Consider the following 24,964-nt stretch of genomic DNA (forward strand, 5'->3'; position numbering starts at 1 on the left):
ATCAATGGCCGAAGATTGCAAGATTGTTGAAATGGGTCGATGATAAAGGAGGACTGGTGCAGATAATACCCCTGAAGGACGCATCCTTATGTTTCATAAATGATGGTACGAAGAAGGTTGGAGAGAATTGCTGATGTGCCCGAATTTTTGATGTACCAGGCATGAAGGAAGGGATAGCTGTCCTGATGGATCATTATGGGGCTTGTGGGTGCAGAGCCTACGTGAAGCTTCCCAAGGACTGGGGAGGGACGTGTCCCTTAGTGCTCATCCAAGTTCCAGCGTTAGTGCTTCCTCAGAGTGTCCTGAACATTGGTGAATTTCTGAAAGCAGGTGCCCATTCAAGAAGGAGAAGATCGCTTGAATTTCTCAATCGAACAAGGAGGGAGAATTATTTCCCAGCAAAATCAAGAGAAGCCTTTGATGCTCTCCCATATGAGCACAGGTTGTTCAGCAAGACTGCCTCAATATTCATGGTTATCTTTATGCCTGGGATACAGACGATGGCCAATGACAAATGGTTACAGATTACCAGATGGGGAACTTCTGCAGACCATCAACACCACCATATAGGGATTCAATGCTATCAGGGAAGAATTGAGGGCCATACGACTAATGACCCTGCAGAACAGATATGTCCTTGACATGATCACAGTGATAGATGGAAGAGTTGGGTCCAAAATCGGGCCATCACATTGCACGTTCATACCTTTTCACAATGACGAGAATGAGACCTTGACAGAGGCCTTAAGGTTGCTGACAAACCTGCACAGCAAGATGGGAGACGAGACAAAAGACATTACAGATGATGGATGATTTGTGTCTATTTTCTCATAGGTTTCACTGTGGATGGCAAACATCTTCAAGCTTCTTGGAGTAGTATTGGTCATGTCGATGTTTGGATTTTGTGTGATTAGGATAATAATTACACAGTGTAAGAAGACAGCGAAAAAGGCAGTAGGAATGAAGATCATGATCGATGTCGAATCAAGGTTGAGACCTAAGTAGTTGACATATGAAGATATCAGAAAATACATACAGGCCAGCATCGTAGCACCTGATGGAACCAAGTCCTGGTACCCAAAGAAACACAAAAATTACGTGGGACGATGTGTCTATTGTAATCCGAATGGACAGTACAGCTACAGGACCTGGAGAGTGGATGAACATGTAAAATCAGCCAGATCCCTAAACGGAATGATGAAGATTTGGACCTCGAAGAAGCACTTATTCAAGAGAAGAAAGCAAAATGTGGAGATTAATGAAGGTGTGGTTGATGAATCAACCAGAGGGGGAATATAGAGTAGCAGTCCTGCCCTCTACTACCTGTATGCTAGCAGCTTGAAATAGTGCCATGCTTCGCACCCGCAGTTGTGACTATTCTGCGTTGAATCTTCGAGAAAAGGTATCCACTAAGAAAACCCTATCAGATGTATTCCAGAAGAGATGACAATTTCTTGGAGGAGATCTCCGGAGGAATATGAAAAAGGAGAAAGAGAAGTTGGTGATGTCACAAGAAAGGAGTGTGACACACAGAGAAGACTTGCTGAAGAAGAGAATGCATGGACATTATAGAAACTGATGAGGAAGTAAAGAATCAAGTAAACTTTCATGTGCAAAATTAAGATTGCACGTATAAAGAGGACTGAAGAAAATGCAAATTGTTTGATAACTATACAGATGCAGACAACACAAGTAGACAAAGTGATCATAGAATCTGGCTATACGTAGTGAATAAACTGCAAGCGAAGCCACCATTATATAGAAGCTGGACATCGATGTCAACATTTTACAAAGTTCAAACCCATGAAGAGAAGGGTTGAAAGCTGTGTCACAGCAGAGAATTCACTGGGAGCATGGAACAAATGAGAAAGGCGGTCTGGCCTGTTGTCAACACTGAAGGCAGCCAAGAACTGGTTATCTATTCTTGAAGGCAGAGAACATGAGAAGCTGAATTATACCTTGTTAAGGTGCAAGGAAAAAACACCATAAGTGCCACGTTTTATTAATTCAAGACAATTAAATGCTGCAAAATGGGACAAATTAAAGTCTTCTGTCACGTGAGCCCAGGAGGGAAATAGAGTTGGGCATGTAGTTCTAGAACTATGATAAGTGTGTGCTCACACTCCCATATATTCCCAGAGAAGAGAAGACATTGTAAGGCCAAGTTCAAAGACAATCTGCAAGGCAGAAGGCATGGACGATGAGAAATATTGGGTTAATTGGGTGGGGAGGTACAGTCCAGTCCACACCCTGGAAGCTGAGTCTGAGCTCACATGCTCCTAAGTGAACCGAATGTTCCAGAAGGGCACGAGCGTTCCAACCAATTGTAGTGGGCCATGTAATGATGGGCCCTATAGTTTGAGAGCCAATGGAGTATTGTGTTTCTAATAACTTTCGAAGATGACTTGCACTAGGGTTGGGAATAAGTTGAGCACCTGATTGTACAGACCCAATGGCAACCTGACCCTTTAGGGAAAGTATACTCCCGTAAGTTTTTCTTATTTGTCACATAGTATGACATCATGTATGATGAGTTTTTACAGTAAAAGTGTTGTTTTTTATGAAATGCTAAGGGAGACTGCTGTGCGACATCCGTTGATGTGCGTTGTAACTTCCTGTTTTAGATAATTGATAATAAAACAGTAAAAGGACTTTGCCATCTTCCTGAGTTGGTAAAAGGTGTCGGCTCCGTTAAACCCTTAACGCCTGATTACGAGGTCCCTTTGTGGGGAACTCTAGACCAGCCGTTAAAGTAGGGGCCTGCAAAGGGACTCTCGAGGTAAGTACGGTACCCCATTCCCATAATGCACTATGGGGCAAAAATGGGAATGGGGAAGTGCCATGGTGGAATGGGGAATTACCTCTTCGCCAACCTTGGAATGGGGTGGTAATTCCCCATACCGCCATGGCGGACTCCGGCATCGACCATGGTGCTAACAGCACAATGGTTTTCCGGAGTCCTAATGAAGGTCATGGTATCGAACAGATGACATCAAACTATTCACTCGACCAACTGGTGTCACAGGCCTTGGAAAGCAAAATCTGCACTGAGTGTAGTAGTTGTCTTTACTTTTGCATTTTTTTCTGACAGTACTTACCACATGAGTGCTTTTGAAATCTTTCCACCTTGTTCCATAGATCAGCATTCACATGCTGAGCAGGAATGGAACAAGTAACATATTTTTCAATGAACTCCATCAAAAAGCCATCACTTTCTTTACCAAATTAAGAAGCATCTTTAATCCACAAAAGCAAATGTATATGTGGAACCCCACGTGCCTAGTACTCTTTCTCCAAATGAAATGTTCTACAGTGCCTAGTGGACAATTTTCTTTATTGCATATGAAGTGTAACATTGCTAATAATCTGTGAAGAAAGAAACGTGATACACTTACATGGTGCATGGAACACCATTCTCCTGCTGTCATGTGTTCTATGTGTTCTTTCTGTGGATTAGTTCACAAATCCACTCTGCAAGATCCTGCCAAACCTACTCAGCACAACTTAAAGTCACAAACCAAGTTGGAGAGAAAATATTTCTGATCATGCATCTAACCTCATAGTGTCTTCTATACCAATATTCCTTGTTTCCTCTCATTGTAGCGAGAATATTAGTAGGTTTACCCTCTAACCATCATTTTTTCTTTCACCTGCTGCACCATCTCACATGCAGAAAGATTTTCAAATCTAGTTCCGGTCTGAAGTGTATGAGCAACAGCATAATATAAGGTTGAAATTCACTTTTATACAAAAAGTGAAAAGTATATTCAACATGTACAATCGCGAATCTTGTTAATGCATTCTTGTACAAGGATATTCCGAAGAAGAAACTGGAATTGATCGATCATCCAATCTCCCTCCTGTACCAGTAGGGAAAAACATAGGGAAAAAACAAGATTCTAGCGTCTTTTCTCGACACTTATTGGTGCACTTTTTGTTGCTTTCATTTGATATAATTCTAAACTGTCACCCATGACTTCACATGAGTGTAGAAAATCAATAGTCTAATGTTCATACAAACAATTCCCTTCTGCAACATATAGATGTTGGAACTGGCCTTCACTGCTTTTGTTTGTTGATTCCACATCAAGCAAAGACAAGTCTTGTACAGTCACAATGCCTTTGTATAAATCATTGTGCTCCAATAGAAACGCTGATGCATTTTTCACCTTTCCGATATCTCTACACTGTTGCCAAAAGTTCTTATCTTTTGTGGCAACACCATTTACTAAAATACACAAAGAATCTGCAATGTCACGCTTCACTCCTAAAGTGTTGACATTCTCTTCCAAATTGACAGGTACATACACAACTTTGCCTCTCACATCTTGCACTGATGATTTTTTAGGCAAGTTTGACATCTTTGTTTGTAATCTAACAATAATTTGAAAAGGTTGAATAGTTTGTAATGCAATCACTTCAAACAGGTTACATTTTGGAAGCACAACAGCGATATAAGGCACTACCATGTCGTTCAAGACTCTTCTTGGAGGAATACTTGTTTGATTATAAAACCCAACATAGTCTCTACAAACATAAAGTGCCTCTCTTGTGTTGAATCATTCTTCTACAAACAAATACAGATAAAGTGTTTTCTAAACTTCTTCTGTTTAAATATCTCCTCAATCTGCACTTGAGAATTATAAAAAGTGTTTCGACAAGATACGTAAGCAATCTCAAGTCTTGCAATTTTTTTATACTTTTGAAAAATCTGATCCTTTGAAAGCATAGGATCATCATTTCCACTTCCTGTAAATTTTTAATCTACATACATACAATATTTTAAATGCATTATATTGTATCATGTGCAGTGTGCAAACTAAACTTTCTACAGATCCAGTCAAAAGTGTTTGATTTAAAAATGCAAGATACATAGTTAGTGTTTTGCACTCATATAGTTTGACTAGAAGGTATCTAATGAGCAGCCAGCATCCGTATATGATGAAACTGACTCTTACATCTAGTTTCATCAAGACAAGCTAGAGGGTGACCCAGAAGTCCTGTTTGTTCAGGAACTTCACATTCATCTATTCTCTGTAGCATCTTGATCTGTCTTTGAACATTATTATTTTTGTCCAAAAATCTCTTTAAGACATTAAGAATTATGACTTTACAAGAAAACGTGTCAATATTGCACAATAAATTGTACGTCCATACCTCACTTTGCTTTTTAGATTTTATTCTGGACTGTTTTAAACTTTCAATTTCTGTATTATCAGACCTTAGGATTTCTTCTGTTTTAGAAATCACACCGTTTTGGACTTCATAGCTATGCCCACTCTTATCAATAGCAAGGGGCCCATTTTTCCTTGAATGTAACTCTACTCATTAATAAATCTTTCCTTATGAAAAGTGCGTTTCCACTCTCTGCCAAACATGTCACAAAAGTTGTCACATGTAAGTACATAACTGCTTCTATATTTCTATAGAATGGTGTAGTCCCCTTAAGTAATTTATTAAGTCTATTCAATACAAAAATGAACAATTTTCTATTCATATGAAAAGCTTTTGAAATTATCACTTCCACTTTTTTCTTTTGCAAAGAAATGCTTTATAACATATTTAGACCACTCCAGAGTGGTACATTTTTCTATTTATATCTTTATTACTTTGTTTCAAATTGAAAGCACATTTGCTATCATTCCTTCTAAAAAACCTTAGTTGTTTTTCTAACTTTTAACGGATTTGATAAATTTTTCTTTTATCGCTTTCACGTAACATCTTTTGGGTTCCATTCATTTGTTCATTTGGCACATTTCATATCTGAAATTGTACATTTTCAAAAGTAGTATCCATAACAGCTATAAATGTATTATCAACACTATTTATATGCACAGATTTGGAAACAGATTTTTAAAGTATTATTTTGTAAACCTTTACTTCCCTGCAGTCAATCCCTTCTTCTAGCACGTTGTTCACGCTTCTTCATAGGCATTATAAAGGAATGCTGTAAAAAAAGAATATAATTCCTATATACACACCCGGTCTTGTAAAATAAAATAAAAAGTGTTCAATGTGGGCTACAATGCAATACTGACACCCATAGTGTACCTAACATTTTGGTAAATTCACACAGAAAAATGACTTGTGGACACTTTTACATTATCAGAGTTTTCATAACTGAGAATATTCTAATGGTAGTTATGTGTGTAGATTTAACGCTACAACCTTTGCCACATACAGTATATGTGACAGAAGTGTGCCCAATTGACATGCTCACAGAAACCATTCAAAATGATGAATATTTAAACTTCTGAGATTCATGCTTTTATAAATGGAATAGATGGTTATGTATTTTTGCGATAAAGTCACAGTAACTTATGCTATCAAAGAACCTAATCTTCTAAAAACATCTATATTATCAGAACATTTCTTTAGCATGTTACCTCACAATACTTTTTTAAATGTCACAGAATATCTTAAAACATGGTACCTATTCTACATATGTTGACCAAGCAAAACCTACCCATACTCCAACTGTCAAATGTGGGCTACATTGCTCTGCTGACAACCATACTTTACCTCTTTCTTTGGGAAAATTTATACAGAAAAATGAATTAGTGACTCTTTCACCTAATCAGAGATTTCACTACTGAGAGCATTCTAATGGTGTTTATGTGAGCAGATTTAACTGCTAGGCCCATAGCTATGTATAGGAAATGTGAGTCAACTGTGCACAGCTAAGGTGCTTACAACAACCATTATAAATGATGAATGTTTCCACATGCATCGCTCTTGCTTCTACAAACTGAATAGATGGACAGTTACATTACACAAATACAGGCAACAAGACTCTTTTCCACTTTCCAGATTTATTTAATAGTAAGGGCAAAACTGACTTCTTCAATGAGAGTGCTTCGATTTATACAGCTTACACTGAAAAAGCTGATATTACGGGAAGGTTTCCCTTCATCACTATGCCTAACACAGTTCTTTTCAAGTTCAGGGAACTTCTTAAAACACAGTGCACATCCTAAAAGACATAACCAAGTAAAATCAATTCTGACAGAATGGGGAGTCACTAATAAAAGGTGAGAGGGAAGAGCTTCATATCCAACTACAAAGCACATACACCTCTGCAATATTTCTCAAAAATAATGGTTGTAAAACCAATAAAAACATGTTTGGAAAAAATAAAAATAAAGGTATACTGCTTGTTTGATGGTAGAGGTTGCTATGCACTCACATTCATTTTACTTGTCCCTATGTCTGTGCATTGAATAACAACATTTGTGATCACATATCATAGAATGCATGTGGGTGCCTGCCCTTCCAAAGCATACAATTTCCAAACATATTGGGAAAGAGACAAATATGGTTTCTCTTTATTCTTGATGAATTACTACCAACATTGTGTTCCGTCTAGTACACACATTGTGTTCATATGCATGCAATAGCGCTGTAAACTATGGTACCCATAGTGTTCTGAATACAATGTAGTGACGCAATGTACTTTCAAATCTGTGAGAGAAATGCCACACTCAATTTGTCGAAACTGTGGAAACCCAAAGTACATAATGCAACCCAACTCAGAAGAAAACACCCTGTTTCTTCAAACTAAAACACATTTTCTTCCATAACAAATACATTATGATACATTTCTTACAAAAAGACAAACAGCACATTATTTTTAACAAATAAGGAAGATAAAACAAAAAATTCCTAAAGCCACATTATCAACAAATCATTAAATAAGTCCTTCAACAAAACAGTCAGCAAGAACCTTTAATGGGAAATATAGTTTTCGCACACATAACTATAGCATAACATGTACCAATGGTTCATCACTCTTCTGAAATACTGAAATAAAATATGGAAAACCATTCTTTCCAAATAAAACCTATACACTGTACTAAATTACAAACCTAAACATACTAAATATATTTTATATGAACAACAATTCATATTATACATAAGATATATTAAACACAAAATCACTGACCTTCAACAGTTCCAAAGAATTAATAGATGTTCACAATATCCAAACACTGAACATCAGCAAACTCCAGGGTCTGTAATCAGAATACCAAATGTTCACAAAATTGTCACTTTCATAGTTTTCAGAAATCAATAGCACAATTCTTACTACAACCTATTCCACTCAATGAACCCCAAAACAGCCTTTCTAAAGACTACTTTATAGAACATGTAGAAAGACAATGAAAAGAAACCTACTTTTTAAAAAATAATTAGACAAATTCCATAGCCGTGGCTATAACCCCAGTTACACAGAGAGGACCCTCCAATAGCTGCGGATACAAGTAAATGTTTCCATACATTGACAAGTACATATTGGAAAGGTTTCAGATTTAAATCACACATGCCCTGAGGTAAGAACATCCAAACAAACAGAAAGATGTACAATTCTGTGGTAAAACACCCACAAAATAATATAATCACTGCATCCAAATACAAACAGTTGTAGCCATGGGTAGGGCAGAGGGGCTCATGCCCGCGGCTACACCAGCCCGCCAAAATGCTCGACGTCCAATTGGAGCACCGATAGCAATGGGTGTGGACAACCGCTGGTAGCCGCAGCTACCCATAACATTTTTACAGATTCAAAAAGACATATTAACAAGGTGTAAACATTCAAACAACACAAAGGTACACATGAGGGAATAGAATCAGAAACACATGTAAAATTGTGTACTGTAAAATTCATGAAAAATCATGATCAATGCACAAGAATTGGTATTGCTTTACCCACAGCTAAGGTATAGTTTTAGCTGCAGCTGCACCAGCCACAAAATTGCACTACGTCCCATTGGCTAACTTGTACCCGCGGCTATAACCCCCACTGATAGGACACAAGGTTTAATTGGCCGCAGTCATAGCCATGGCTACTTATAAAAAAAGGCATCAAAGGTATTTTCTTTTTCCAATATACTTTAAATGTTTTCTGGGTGGCTCTTAAAAGAGCCTTTGGGTTCTTTTATCAATATATAACACAAAATATATATTTTCAACATAGAAATACTCCTCAATTACAATTAAAAATAGATTGGAAAATGTCTCTCTGCTCTTTCTTTAGATTATTAATTTGCTTTTCCTGAAGAGAAAAAAAAACTGTGCTCCTTGTCTAAAATATTTCTCCACAATTGCAGAATAAACCTCTCATTTCAAACACTCCATCTAAAATAATATTGAAGAACCAAAATAACTTTGTAAACCAATGCTTTGACAACACATCACCTATGTCCTCAACATCACTATTAACCCCTCCTCAGCAATTAAATTCCTCTCCTTCTGAAATTGGCTCCATGTTTCATATTTCCAATGAAACAATAAATATACCCCAAAAATAGCACAACCGCCTAAAACTACACCTCAATCGCAAGCAATAAAAATGTACTATATAGAAAAACATTGGCACATATAAACAGCACTCAAAAAAGTACATTCTCTGATAGGTTCAATAGTTGAACAGCATCTGAGGTACTTGACATCCAATTGACAGCTACCACCACACAAACAATAATCCAATCACAACATAAATATAATTCCACCTTCTCTACTCATGTAAAATTTCTCAATTTCTAATTCAAATATCTGAGGTGACAAGCAATACTTTTTTCAATCACAGAACAAGGGAAAACTACATGAAATGATTGGTGGAGAATTATTCTACAGAAGAAGAAATTAAAAAAGAAGATGCTCAAGATGAGGAACCAGAAGAAAATACATCACATTCAGGATTTTGTGAGTTCACTCTTTATTTTTATATAAAATTAGACTAACAATAATATGTTATTCAACAAATATCAGTCAGCAAACAGATGTAGATTATCTAACTACCTTTAAATATATATGCAACCAACACAAATATTTTTAAGTGTATTATATCTTCAATTGTTGAAAAATATTTCAAATGTTCAAACAGATGAAGTCATTCAAGTATCATGAAGAATTAAACAAGAAACACCACAAGAACTACCCACAAATCATGGATTCATTAACAAAATTAAAAAAACTATTATGTAATGTTTAAAAAGAAGTACAATCAATGAAAAGGACATCAGAAATTTAAGACAAATCATGAACAGTAAGAATCCACATAATTCGGCTAAGGACGAAGATATAGCATGTGTTCAAGCGAAAAGAAAAAGAAACCCACAACCACATCCCCCTCCCAAATATACCTGCTCTGATTAAACTTTGTTTGCATATTTATTTACCTTTTTAAAGTATGCACATTTATATGTATTATTAATAAATACAAATTAAGTGTTTACAAATACTTAACTCAATACATCTAACATAAACTTTCCAAGAAGATTTCCCACACAAATGAATATTTTTATAGCTGTGGCTACACACCACACAGTTGCTGTTTCCTAGCCACAGCTGCATGGTACACCCCCAGGTAACAACCCATGGTGTGGGGCGTTTTTGGAATAGCCACGGGTAAACACCCCCAGTCGCTGCTGTTCCTAGGCATGATCGTCAATACACCAATGGTGCCCCTTTTTTAAGTAGTCCTGGCTATAGGATTGTTTTTCTATAGGATTGTTTTTTTTAATTAAAAAACTGATTATGGAATATGAATGGCAAAATAGACAGTAGTGATGCATTGGTAGTTAAAAGAAGATATGTAAGGTGCCTAATAAAGAGAACATGCCAAATGTGCTAAAATACTACACTCAGTGTAGTCCAAAACAGTCCTTTTAAGGACTACTTATCACATATATATATACAAATAAAATGAAATAACATCCATTGCACAAAAATACACAAACATAATGAAATAACATTGAAAAACATTTTCTAAAATAACTCATCACTCATAGCCACTTCTAGAGTTAATTGACTTTTTTTCTAGCCGTGGTCACAATATGACACTTGGGGGTAAGTCACATAGATTTGTATAAATATATACATATTAGATCATTCTTGGAAAGGACTCTTTCAGGTCGAACAGCGTACATTTTTGCACATTGAGTCCTATAGCCATGGGTATGGTCCAGTGAACCAGTGGCTATGAACCTCCCCAGTCGTTGCTGAGGTTAATCACACCTCCGAAATTCAACACCCCATTGGGTGATACCGTAGCCATGGTTATTCATCCATGTTTAAAAAAAACATAATATATTTCTACGTGCAAAAAAAGAAAACATAATTAGTTAAAGAGCACACACTTTAAGAAACACAATTTAATACACCTGTTTTTATTACCCTGATATCTTGTATGCAATGCATCACATGCACAATATAAGATACAACATTTATACATACAACAGTGTTGTTCTCCTTCCACATACTGATCATTGTGTCACTGAAAAAAAAATCGAATTTGGATAAGAAAAAACATACAATAATATATAAATTGTCACTACAATCAAGGAGCCGCAATGTATAAACTGAGTAAGAGTAAACAGGGGACATTATACTCGATAGTTGCAATAGAACAGAACGGTAAGTAAACTTGTGAACACCAACTAGTAAATATACAACTGGAAAGTAAAAATAGAGACAGATTCTAGATGCCATCTGTCATAGCCGGCGATGGGTTACTGAATTTCATAATCCCATCATGTTAGATCCAATCACATGGACTCCAAGTATCCAAATGGTTAACATAAATGGGTGCATTTGAATTTTAAATTTCTAAAGGAAATTATTCAGGCAAATCTGATGAACTGTAAAAAAGGAAGAAAAATGATCAAACAATGACTAAAACAGTATGAATCAATTTAAAGCATAAAAGAGTAACAAACCTGAAATTAATCAGTACAAACCAATATTAAACATCATTGTCTTGAGAGGATACCTCAGGGACAGCGTGCAACATGGGGCAACACAGGTTTGATCCCCGGGTCCGTGCTTAGAAACCTCTGGGTATTAAGCACATTATAAATAACCTATCATATCATATCATATATATCATATCATGATCAATTATTTTAGCTAATGAATGAATTCAGAGAAAAAAGAATGCGGTTCTGTGCATAGAAGGGACAAGCAGGAGTGCCAAACTGACTTCCTTATGTTGGTCATGAGATGCCACGGATAGGAATGCAGAAAGAAGGAAAGAAAAGAAAAAGAAATTGGAAAAAGTAAAATCACTTCATATGGAACACTTCTTCAATATTCCTAATGATATTAAACCTTTAGTTCCTTCTGGTAACCAAAGTGTGGCGTGATCAATTTGAGTGGACACTATTTTTGTTGTCCTTCATTAATTTGGCATACAATTCCATCTAATTTCATCAATAAAGTGAGTTTCAAGGTTCTATTTCATCTCAACGTTGTCCCCCTATCGCATAGGGCATCTGTCTTAGGGGGTAAACCGAAAGGGTCTGTCATCTGCTGACATGAAGACAGGAAGAACTCCAATTGTCAGAGGGAGGACTAGTTAATCCTGAACATGTATTCCCTGTTAGTGTCAAGTTTCAGCGGTGCTGTACAATGTGTGCCACCTTCTTCAGGGCTCAGGTTCTATGACCCTGTTAAAAAGATGTACGTGTGTTAAATGGATAAGTGCAGGTGATAAATGAATTTCTCAACAAGGCAATGTATGTTGACCTCTATAACTCGGTGGGTCACTTATCTTCAGGTTAAAAATCCCTATATTGGCCCCAGTGGGGAGGGAGACATTGCAAATTGTGTGCCAGGAGCAGGTGTGTCTGAGTAGAATACTCCACCCGGATGAGTGGTATAAGGACAGTTCCTGACATCTCTTACTCTGGTCAGGAGTATGGAGTGTTTAAGCAGTCCAGTGAAATGCACTCCTGCAAAAACAAAAAACACAATCTCCATCAGTGTCTGGTGTGGGGCGATAAGCGTGTAGTGCACAAGGTGGAAGGTTGATGTGCATTGCTGGTGGTCTGTCAACAGCTGGCTATGTGATGCCATGTTGCCTTTCTGGGTGTAGTGGGGTCAGGAGAACAGTGTACCGGTCCCATGTGACCTTATATGTATCAGATGCAGCTTGGTGAGCTAGCAACAGAATCTCTGCTGGTTGCTGTCTCTGCACGAAAGTTTGAATGTGCTTGGACGGTTGTCCAGGCAATCAGCATAGTGCGACAGTCAAGGTTCTTATTGGTATAGCATGGAACTGCCATGCACAACATGAGCATCATTGCTGTGGTGCCCGGACGTGTGGTAGCAGGCCGGGAAATGGGGAAGAATGTCTGTCTGGGGAATAGGGCGCATATGCAGTTGAGTTCATGCTGATAACCAAGCAGGTGTTGCACAGTTCAGAAAAGAAAGCAAAGACTCCTGGCTCTATTCTTGCATGTATGGTTGATGGCTTGGCCAGGGGTAAGTGAGGGTAGAAAAGGGGAGCTCACAAGAATCGGGTCCAAGTATACCTCAGGCTTATATATTGCGGGGTGGGGCCGTGAATCAGTTAGATTGGATAATGCAAAGAGTGTGGATGGGTTTCACAGGGGATATCCAACACGCCTGTATATAAAATCAGGTTCGAGTGAGGCAATCTGTGGAAAGATTTGTGTGTATGTCTCGAGGGACATACCCAAATCCAGCAAAAGATTGGAAGAGCGAAGGCTAATGTCCCAATTTCAGGCCTATTTGTGCGAGCGAAACTTTGTTGTTGAATGGGTGGCGTTTGTCATTCCTCTTTAGTATATGATAGGCTGAAATTGTTCATTCAAGCCATGATTGTAAGTGTCCAGGCAGTGTATCCAACGTGATTCATTCTCCCGGAGGCTTCTCTGTACATTGGGTCCTCCTTATAATTTCTTCACTATCCACCAGAAGACATCATTTGCTGTGTGGTGGGCTTTAATATAGTGGTCCACAAGGGGTGCTGTGATGTTTTTACAACAAATTTTTGATCAGTTTTCCCAGATTCTATACTCTTTCGCATGGTCTGTCCTTTGTATCTCAGCCCACATGGATGCTGTATTCTTGATTGGTTTTACAGTTAGTTAGATCTTTTAGTACCCACTGTACCCGCTGTTTCATGCAGACTTGGAATATTTGTTTCTTGGCAATGTACACACTATCCAGTTACGACACGGGAAATGGCCCTTTGTTGTGCGCAGGTTCCAGAGCCCAATGTTCGAGGTCTCTTGTCTGTACAGGGAGTGCGTCAAGTGCTCCTGAATATTCCTTGCACGTTTGAAAGCAAAACGTGGTAATGGTTCCTTGGGTGATTCTGGTTGGTGGCCAATATTTCCGTATAATTTTCTTATCCTGAAAGGCGTGTGTTCCATGTGTGATAACAAAAATTAGGTATTCATTGCTTTCCTTGGTTGTTGCTTCCTTGGGTAGTAGTATTGTTTCCTGATCAGTGTATCTGGTACATTTTTTTGGATTGGTTCAGCAGTTTTTCAGGGTAACCTTGTCACTTAAATCTTGTGGCCAAGATTTCAGCATGTCTGTAGTAGTCGTGCAATGACATGTAGTCCCTATGTATGCGTAGGAACTGGCCGTATGGCAAATTTTCTTTTGTATGAGTAGGATGATTACTTGAATGGTGGCGTAAGGTATTCTGCTCGCTTGGTTTGTGATACAGATCACATTCTAGTTTGGCATGTGTGGGTTTAATGGTCAAATCCAGGAAATTGATATCAACATTACTTTGTTCTACAGTGAATTGGATGTGTCTATTGCAGGTGTTGATCCACATCCAGAATAATTTTAATTCAACCCTCGGTCATCCCAAATGAACATGATGTCATTGATGTGTCTATACCACTGTTTCACATATTTTATTTTTATTATAGAATTGCTAAACTCAGTGCAAAGGTTGCACCCATCGCAGGGCCTTTGGTTTGTAAATTAATCTGATTGTTGAAGATGAAAACATTCTTACAAAGGGCAGTTATCATGAGATTCCCATCAAATATTTAAATAGCTACTGCACAGAATAACCCCAAACCTCAAAAAGGCGTCTTTTAAATGCTACGTGCCCAAGTTGTTTCGGACCTGGTCCAAATCCATCCAGCGGTTTGGGGTGTGCCCTTTGGCAATAATTGACCTTGTTTGTGCATGGGAAAACGAATGGGAAGTAGTCTCCACCTTTGGAAAAAATAAATGTTTTTGTCTTCTTAATAACTTTCTTATTTTCTATCATATCTTTACAAAACTGTGCAGTCTGGGGGGCCTGCGAGTCCCTAATCACTTTAGAAATTTCAGTCAAATCTGTTACTCGAATCAAAAGTTATTAACATTAGAATTTTAAGGGATTCCTATCAGAGGCCGAATCACCTTAACTATCACCGCCCTATAAAATATATATATATATATAAATATCTATATATATATATATATATATATATATATATATATATATATATATGCAGTGAAAAAACTTTGTTAAAGGGACGTTATGGTTCAAAGTAAAACCGAAAAACCCCTGAAATTCGGCAATTATGGTAAGATAAGCAACCATAACTCGCGCCACCGTGCACTGTTAACACTAACACCCAGGACATCAAAGATGACATCCCAAATGTCATTGATGACATCACTGATGACATCACATGTCTGGCTCTCCCTTTTTTCCGTTTACTGACATATCTAGGTCACATAGTTTTCTTCAGTAACAGTCAGGAAGTAAAAATTGAAAAGGTACTATATTTGTAGACTTAGGGTCAAGTCACATCATATGAAACATATACATAGCGGAAGACACAGGCTTGAAAGAGAGCAATCCTTTCTGTGCATGAAGATAATCATTAGGGTTATCAGCACTTTCTCATAGTTTTATTTTTATTACTCTACCTTCACTGTATATGCTCATATTTGTATACATTGTACTCACTCTCCTTTCCTTAGGGTGCAGTCACATCATGTGATACACATACATATGGTAAGTAGCAGCTTTGAAACAGAGCAATAATTTCTCTGCATAAAGACAATCAGTTAGGTTATGAACTCTTTCTGCTACTACTTCTGCTTTTTTGTTTACTTCACTGTCCTCTGTGTATACTCATATTTGTATGTGTTGTTGTCTCTTTGTGTTTTGTCTGTAATAATTATGTATTAAGTGGGTTTTATTATCTACTTATTACATGTTTCACAGTACGCAAAACTCTAATAAGAAAGCAGTTATCATTTCACTATTCAACATGGCAAGATTATGAATATTGCACCTTCATCATGTATTGTGCAGCATATGTTTGAAGCTATGTTTCTGCATGAGTAGCTTCGTATGCTGGATAGAACTTCATAATAGAATGCTATTTATATCAATGCATTGCTTCATGCACTAATTAGCTCATGATATTTATCCCCAATGATCCTTGACAGTTTTTGGTCAGCATTATAAGAATCCCTTATACAGAGTTTTCATGAAAATTAAATGCACATGTGATGTCATCAATGACATTTGTGATGTCATCTTTGATGTCCTGGGTGTTAGTGTTAACAGTGCATGGTGGCGCGAGTTATGGTTGCTTATCTTACCATAACTGCCAAATTTCAGGGGTTTTTCGGTTTTACTTTGAACCATAACGTCCCTTTAACAAAGTTTTTTTACTGAATTTCATAGGTTTTTAGTAGTGCAACTTAACCATAAAGTCACTTTAACACATTGTTTTTACTGAATTTCATAGTTTTTTATTAGTGCAACGTAACCATAACGTACTTTTCAATGGAGGAAGACCACTAGCATCCTAGGTTCTCAAAGTGGGAACCCGGGGTGGTAAAAAAAAGATTTTTTTTCCCAAACCAGGACACCGCAGGCAGGCGTCCCGGTGTAGGAAGGAAAATCTTTTACCAAGATGGACAACCAGGGAAAGGGAAGGCAGGGTGTATAAAGAGAACACAACAGGGCATCGGCAGGGGGTCGGGAAGACCAGGAGAGAGACAGGGGGCATGAGTGGGGGGTAACACGAGGGAGACACGGGGCATGAGCAGGGGGTGGAAAGAGGGAGACACGGGGCATGAGCGGGAAAGAAGGGAGACACGGGGCATGAGCGGGTGGTGGGGGTGAACAGGGGAGACACGGGCCATGAGCGGGGGGAAAAGGAGGGAGACAAACACGGAGCATGATCGGGGGTGAACAGGAGAGACACAGGGCATGAGCGGAGGTAGGGCAAGGTGGGGCCCCCACCCCCGCTCATGCCCCTTGTCTGCCCTGTTCCAACAGTGCACACACGGGGCATGAGCGGGGGGTGGGGGGAAAGAAGGGAGACACGGGGCATGAGCGGGGAGTGAGGGGGAAAAGGAAGACAGGGCATGAGCGGGGGGTGGGGGGAAGAAGGGAGACACGGGGCATGAGCGGAGGGTGGGGGGAAAGAGAGGTCAACAAGGGGCATCATAGGAGGGGGTGACAAGAGGAAGACACGTGGCATGAGCAGGGGGTGGGAGGGAACAGGAGGAAGACACGGGGCATGAGCGGGGGGTGGGGGGTACAGGAGACAGACACGGGGCATGACCAGGGGCTGGGGGGCAACAGGAGAGAGACACGGGGCATGAGCGGGGGGTGGGGAGAACAGGAGACAGACACGGGGCATGAGCGGGGGGTGGGGGAACAGGAGACAGACACGGGGCATGAGCAGGGGGTGGGGCGAACAGGAGACAGACACTGGGCATGAGCTGGGGGGTGGATGGCAATAGTAGAGAGACACGGGGCATGAGCGGGGGTGGGGGGGTACAGGAGACAGACACGGGGCATGAGCGGGGGGGTGGGGGGAACAGGAGACAGACACGGGGCATGAGCAGGGGGGGAGAACAGGAGACAGACACGGGGCATGAGTGGGGGGTGGGGGGCAACAGGAGAGAGACACGTGGTACAGAGCAGGACATTTCTGGGTTGTTGGTTCACCGGACTGGCCGCACATAGATGTCCTGCGAGTTCTTCATGCAGGCACCGCAGCCACGCAGAGTACACAGCCGGGCCCGCGAAGGTGGGGACTGTGCTGCTCGGAGCAGTCTGCTCCGAGCAGAACAGCCCCCACCCTCGTGAGCCCGGCAGATCAATTCTGCTCTGTGCGCCGCACCCCAGTGCACATCACCTGCTGTTTAGGGAAACGTTCAGTGCAGTGCACTGAATGTGCGAGTTTCAACTTCATCCCACACAATTTTAAAATGAAACCGCTCTAGAACAGTTTCATTTTAAAATAGTGTGGGGTGAAGTTGAAACTGGCATTTTCAGTGCACGGCACTGAACGTTTCCCTAAACAGCAGGCGATGTGCACTGGTGTGCAGAGTGCCAAAACATTCCGTCGTCGAACCGGCAACGCCGAAACGGGGTGTACTGACGGGGCATGAGCGGGTGGGGGGAACAGGAGACAGACACGGACATGAGCGGGTGGGGGGAAACAGGAGACAGACAGGGGTCATGAGCGGGTGGGGGAAACAGGAGACAGACATGGGGCATGAGCGGGAGGGAGGGATTGAGACACGGGGCATGAGCGGGGGCTGGGCGGTGGGAGGGATAGAGACACGGGGCATGAGCGGGGGTGGGCGGCGGGAGGGATAGAGACACGGGGCATGAGCGAGGGGTGGGCGGCGGGAGGAATAGAGACATGGGGCATGAGCGGGGGGTGGGCAGCGGGAGGGATAGAGACACGGGGCATGAGCGGGGGGTGGGCGGCGGGAGGGATAGAGACACAGGGCATTAGTAGGGGGTGGGCGGCGGGAGGGATAGAGACACGGGGCATGAGCGGGGGGTGGGCAGCGGGAGGGATAGAGACACAGGGCATGAGTGGGGGGTGGGCGGTGGGAGGGATAGAGACACGGGGCATGAGCGGGAGGTGGGCGGCGGGAGGGATAGAGACACGGGGCATGAGCGGGGTGGGCGGCGGAAGGGATAGAGACACAGGGCATGAGTGGGGGGTGGGCGGCAGGTGGGATAGAGACAGGGGACATGAGCAGGGGGTGGGCAGCGGGAGGGATAGAACCACGGGGCATGAGCGGGGGGTGGGAGGCGGGAGGGATAGAGACACGGGGCATGAGCGGGGGTGGGCGGCGGGAGGGATAGAGACATGGGGCATGAGCGGGGGGTGGAGGGCGGGAGGAATAGAGACATGGGGCATGAGCGGGGGGTGGACGGTGGGAGGGATAGAGACACGGGGCGTGTGCGGCAGGAGGGATAGAGACACGGGGCATGTGCAGGGGGAGGGATAGACACACGGGGCATGACCGGGGGGTGGGCGGCGGGAGGAATAGACACACAAGGCATGAGCAGGGGGGTGGGCGGTGGGAGGGATAGACACACGGGGCATGAGCGGGGGTGGGCGGCGGGAGGGATAGACACACGGAGCATGAGCAGGGGGTGGCCGGGGGGAGGGATAGACACACGGGGCATGAGCGGGGGTGGGCGGCAGGAGGGATAGAGAAACGGGGCATGAGCGGGGGGTGGGCGGCAGGATGGATAGAGACTCGGGGCATGAGCGGGGGTGGGCGGCGGGAGGGATAGAGACACGGAGCATGAGCGGGGGTGGGCGGCAGGAGGGATAGACACACGGGGCATGAGCGGGGGGAGGGATAGAGAAACGGGGCATGAGCGGGGGGTGGGCGGTGGGAGGGATAGACACATGGGGCATGAGCGGGGGGTGGGCAGGAGGGACAGTCACACGGGGCATGAGCGGGGGGTGGGCGGTAGGGGTAGACACACGGGGCATGAGCGTGGGGTGGGCGGCAGGAGGGATCATCACACGGGGCATGACCGGGGGGTCAGGGGGCGGGGGGGAGGGGAGAGACACACGGGGCATGAGCAGGGGTGGGGAGGAGGGGAGAGACACACGAGGCATGAGCGGGGTGTGGGCAGTGGGAGGGATAGAGACACGGGGCATGAGCGGGGGGTGGGTGGCGGGAGGGATAGAGAGACGGGGCGTGGGCGGCAGGAGGGATAGAGACATGGGGCATGAGCGGGGGGAGGGATAGAGACACGGGGCATGAGTGGGGAGTGGGGGGTGGGAGGCGGGAGGGATAGACACACGGGGCATGAGCGGGGGTGGGCGTCGGGAGGGATAGACACACGGGGCATGAGCGGGGGGTGGGCAGCGGGAGGGATAGACACACGGGGCATGAGCGGGGGGTGGGCGGCGGAGGGACAGGCACACAGGGCATGAGCGGGGGTGGGCGGCAGGAGGGATAGACACATGGTGCATGAGCCGGGGGTGGGCGGCGGGAGGGATAGACACACGGGGCATGAGCAGGGGGGCCGGCGGGAGGGATAGACACACGGGGCATGAGCAGGGGGTGGTCGGCGGGAGGGATAGACACATGGGGCATGAGAGGGGGTAGGCGGCGGGAGGGATAGACACACGGGGTATGAGCGGGGGGGTGGGCGGCAGGAAGGATAGACACACGGGGCATGAGCGGGGGTGGGTGGCGGGAGGAATAGACACACAGGGCATGAGCAGGGGGTGGGCGGGAGGGATAGATGCACGGGGCATGAGCAGGGGTGGGCGGCGAGAGGGATAGACACACGGTGCATGAGTGGGGGGTCAGGGGGTGGGGGGAGGGGAGAGACACACGAGGCATGAGCGGGGGGTGGGCGGCGGGAGGGATAGACACACAGGGCATGAGCGGGGGGTCGGGGTGTGGGGGTGAGGGGGAGGGGAGAGACACACGGTGCATGAGTGGGGGGTCAGGGGGTGGGGGGAGGGATAGAGACACGGGGCATGAGCAGGGGGTGGGCACCGGGAGGGATAGAGACACGGGGCATGAGCGGGGGGTGGGCGGCGGGAGGGATGGAGACATGGGGCATGAGCGGGGGAGGGATAGAGACACAGGGCATAAGCAAGGGGAGGGATAGAGACATGGGGCATGAGCGGGGGGGTGGGCGGCGGGAGGGATAGACACACGGGGCATGTGCAGGGGGTGGGTGGGAGTAATAGACACATGGGGCATGAGCGGGCGGTGGGCGGCTGGAGGGATAGACACATGGGCCATGAGCGGGGGGTGGGCGGTGGGAGGGATAGACACACGGGGCATGAGCGGGGGGTGGGGGGAGGGGAGAGACAACCGGGGCATGAGCGGGGGTGGGGGGAGGATAGAGACACACAGGGCATGAGTGGGGGGTGGGCGGTGGGAGGGATAGAGACATGGGGCATGAGCGGGGGTGGGCAGCGGGAGGGATAGAGACACGGGGCATGAGCGGGGGGTGGGCGGCGGGAGGGATAGAGACACGGGGCATGAGCGGGGGTTGGCCGGTGTGAGGGATAGAGACACGGGGCATGAGCGGGGGGTCGGGGTGCGGGGGAGGGGAGAGACACACGGGGCATTAGCGGCGGTGGGGGGGAGGGGGAGAGCACACGGGGCATGAGCGGGGGGTGGGCGGGACGGGGAGAGACACACGGGGCATGAGCGGGGATGGGCGGAGGGAGAGAGAAACACGGGGCATGAGCAGGGGGTGGGAGGGAGGGGGAGAGACACACAGGGCATGAGTGGGGGGTGGGCGGGAGGGGGAGAGACACACGGGGCATGAGTGGGGGGTGGGCGGTGGGAGGGATAGAGACACAGGGCATGAGTGGGGGGTGGGCAGCGGGAGGGATAGAGACACAGGGCATGAGCGGGGGGTGGGCGGTGTGAGGGATAGACACATGTGGCATGAGCGGGGAGTCGGGGGGTTGGGGGGAGGGGAGAGACACACAGGGCATTAGCGGCGGTGGGGGAGAGGGGGAGAGACACACGGGGCATGAGCGGGGGTGGGCGGGAGGGGGAGAGACACACGGGGCATGAGCGGGGGTGGGGGGAGGGAGAGAGAAACACGCGGCATGAGCAGGGGGTGGGCAGCGGGAGGGATAGACACATGGAGCATGAGCGGGGGGGCGGCAGGAGGGATAGACACAAGGTGCATGAGCCGGGGGTGGGCTGTGGGAGGGATAGACACATGGGGCATGAGCGGGGGGTGGGCAGCGGGAGGGATAGACACACAGGGCATGAGCGGGGGGTGGGCGGCGGGAGGGATAGACACACGGGGCATGAGCAGGGGTTGGGCGGCGGGAGGGATAGACACACGGGGCATGAGCGGGGGGTCATGGGGTGGGGGGAGGGTAGAGACACACGGGGAATTTGCGGCGGTGGGGGAGAGGGGGAGAGACACACGGGGCATGAGAGGGGGGTGGGCGGGAGGGGGAGAGACATACGGGGCGTTTGTGTGCAGGCGGCAGATCCCACTCCTCAGCCCTCGGCTGGCCACCGTGTGCCGATGGCGTGAGCGGGGGGCTGGAGGAACAGGGGAGACACGGAGCATGAGTGGGGGTGGTGGGGCAAAAAGGACACACGGGGCATGAGCGGGGGTGGGGGGAGGGAGAGAGAAACACGCGGCATGAGCAGGGGGTGGGCAGCGGGAGGGATAGACACACGGAGCATGAGCAGGGGGGCGGCAGGAGGGATAGACACAAGGTGCATGAGCCGGGGGTGGGCTGTGGGAGGGATAGACACATGGGGCATGAGCGGGGGGTGGGCAGCGGGAGGGATAGACACACAGGGCATGAGCGGGGGGTGGGCGGCGGGAGGGATAGACACACGGGGCATGAGCAGGGGTTGGGCGGCGGGAGGGATAGACACACGGGGCATGAGCGGGGGGTCATGGGGTGGGGGGAGGGTAGAGACACACGGGGAATTTGCGGCGGTGGGGGAGAGGGGGAGAGACACACGGGGCATGAGAGGGGGGTGGGCGGGAGGGGGAGAGACATACGGGGCGTTTGTGTGCAGGCGGCAGATCCCACTCCTCAGCCCTCGGCTGGCCACCGTGTGCCGATGGCGTGAGCGGGGGGCTGGAGGAACAGGGGAGACACGGAGCATGAGTGGGGGTGGTGGGGCAAAAAGGACACACGGGGCATGAGCGGGGGTGGGAGGAACAGGAGATAGACACGGGCAGACCTACTGTGCAGGCGGCAGATCCCGCTCCTGCTGTCAAAGCCTCTCATGCGAGGAACAAAGATGGCGGGCGTCTCTGAAGCCAGACGCACTGCACGCTTTCACCGCATCTAATGAGAGAGCATGTCAGATGTCCGCGGACATCACGCAAGCTGCTTGCTCAATCACCGTCCTGTCCGCGGAGCGAACAGGAAAGTGTGTCCGCGAAGCGAACACAGATATCACTAATTTTTTTCACTTACATTTTTGTCATTTTTTTAAAAACTACTGGACGGATTTACACCAAATAAAGCAAAGCATGCTTTCGGGACCAAGCCACCGCTCCTGCCGCAAATTTGGTGTACATTCGTCCAGCGGTTTGGACTGTAGGCGTGAGCAAAGTTTTTGGGGAAAAACAAAAGTTTTGGGACCCCCCCTATAACTTTTCCCCCCCTTTGCACAGTGGACCTTTCAGTGGTGTAATGGATCCTATTTCTGTGTATTTATTGTAGTAGGCTGCTACTTTTATGGTTTAAGTCATTGACTTAGGACTGCTATTTGCACATTGGGAGGAGCTATATGATGAAACAATTTTATTCTCTTTCCAGACTCCGGGTCCACCTGTGCTTTTATTAAGCAATAGGGCACCTGCCTGTTTGAACAATGCCTATTATAGGTACACTCTCGAATAACAGGGCACTTGCCGATTGACGATTTGGCTGCGGCCGTTGTGCGCGTAATCCCTGGCTTGCAAACACTGACCCTTTGTGGGGGCGTATGTCTGAGAGCGGCTATCTAAGCTGGCTTTCAGTCATCTGATTATGAACAGGCACACTTGTGCTCATTTGTTACACATCAATTGTAATTTGACAATAATATTTTAAATAAGTAGTTTAGAGCATCTACATGGTGTAGTTCACATTGTGGTAGCCAATATAGGTGTTAAGTGACTTCCTTACGCCTAACTTTTACGCATTTTTCCATCGTATATACCTTATTTATAGGACTTTGAGCATTCCAATATGGAGGTCATCGTATGTGATAGATTTCACTATTGTTTCCTTGTAGCGGTCACATGACCGTTTTTGCACGTGACACGAATGGGGACGCTCTGCAACAACATATGACAATCAAATCATGAGAACCGCTACTCCCATACGCCTCCATAACCACTGTCTCCAACAAACACTTCAGGTTGCGGGCTCAAATTTCAAAATGTAGGATGCCAGTCCGACTTCAATATTAATCTGAAAACATTGTAACACAGACGCAGGCATTGGGCGCCCTGCATTGAGTACCAAGTTCCACTTTACCGTATGAACTTTTTAATTTTAATCCCTTGGTGCAAAATTTCATGACTGCAATTATAATGGAAACCTGTTTTTCAAAATGCAATCTTGCGAAAACAATGTTTGTATTCATACTTTTGCTCTTGTTTACAAATCTAGAAAACAGTTCCATAGCACACCATATAGCTTTAAAAGAACCTTCTTTAGTTCAGATTTTTAAATAAAAACGTTTAAAAAATTAATTTCAATTCTACCCACAAAACCTGAATTGTAACTCTGTTGGGAACGTTCATAATCTATTTCTAAAACATCCCCTGAAGGTCATCAAGCGATTTAGAATTTAGATCATTTCTACTATTGATTCCTTACAAAATTGTAGGACAATGTTTTGCACAGATACTTGTATTAAGGGGCTGCTAGACAAGCCAGCATAACAATTATCAAATGCTTCAAACCTCAGGAGTATAGGGCATTTAATCGAGAACTCGACTTGTTAGTATCAATTAGGAAGCCTGCATATATTATTTCTTCCACTTCCTAAAGTCTAAATTAATTTAAACATCAACTAAAACCTGATTCCTTGTGTTTTTCATAAGCCATTTTGTTTTATCAGAGTTTTGAACTTAAAGATTATGCAACGCCTAGACCCCTATAGCTTGCACACTACATTAAAGTCCAATTCTTTCAAGAACCATAACAAGAATGACATCACTGTGAGCTAAACAGTTGATAACCTTGACCGCCCAATTTGTGGGAAAACCGCAAGATCAGCTAAATAAAAATAAAATCAAATTTTGTTGCAGGCATCCCAATGTAGCTATATCCTTCATAATGTCATTTAGTCTAACATGTAATTTAATATTGTAATAAAGCAGCAGCAACATTTGTAATTAGCCATTATCAATACCCCACCTATAGAGTTTAAGCCAAAAAAAATCTCTATGTAC

The sequence above is a fragment of the Ambystoma mexicanum genome, chromosome 6q (assembly GCF_040938575.1).
Source record: "Ambystoma mexicanum isolate Mex_15411 chromosome 6q, UKY_AmexF1_1, whole genome shotgun sequence".
Taxonomy (NCBI): domain Eukaryota; kingdom Metazoa; phylum Chordata; class Amphibia; order Caudata; family Ambystomatidae; genus Ambystoma; species Ambystoma mexicanum.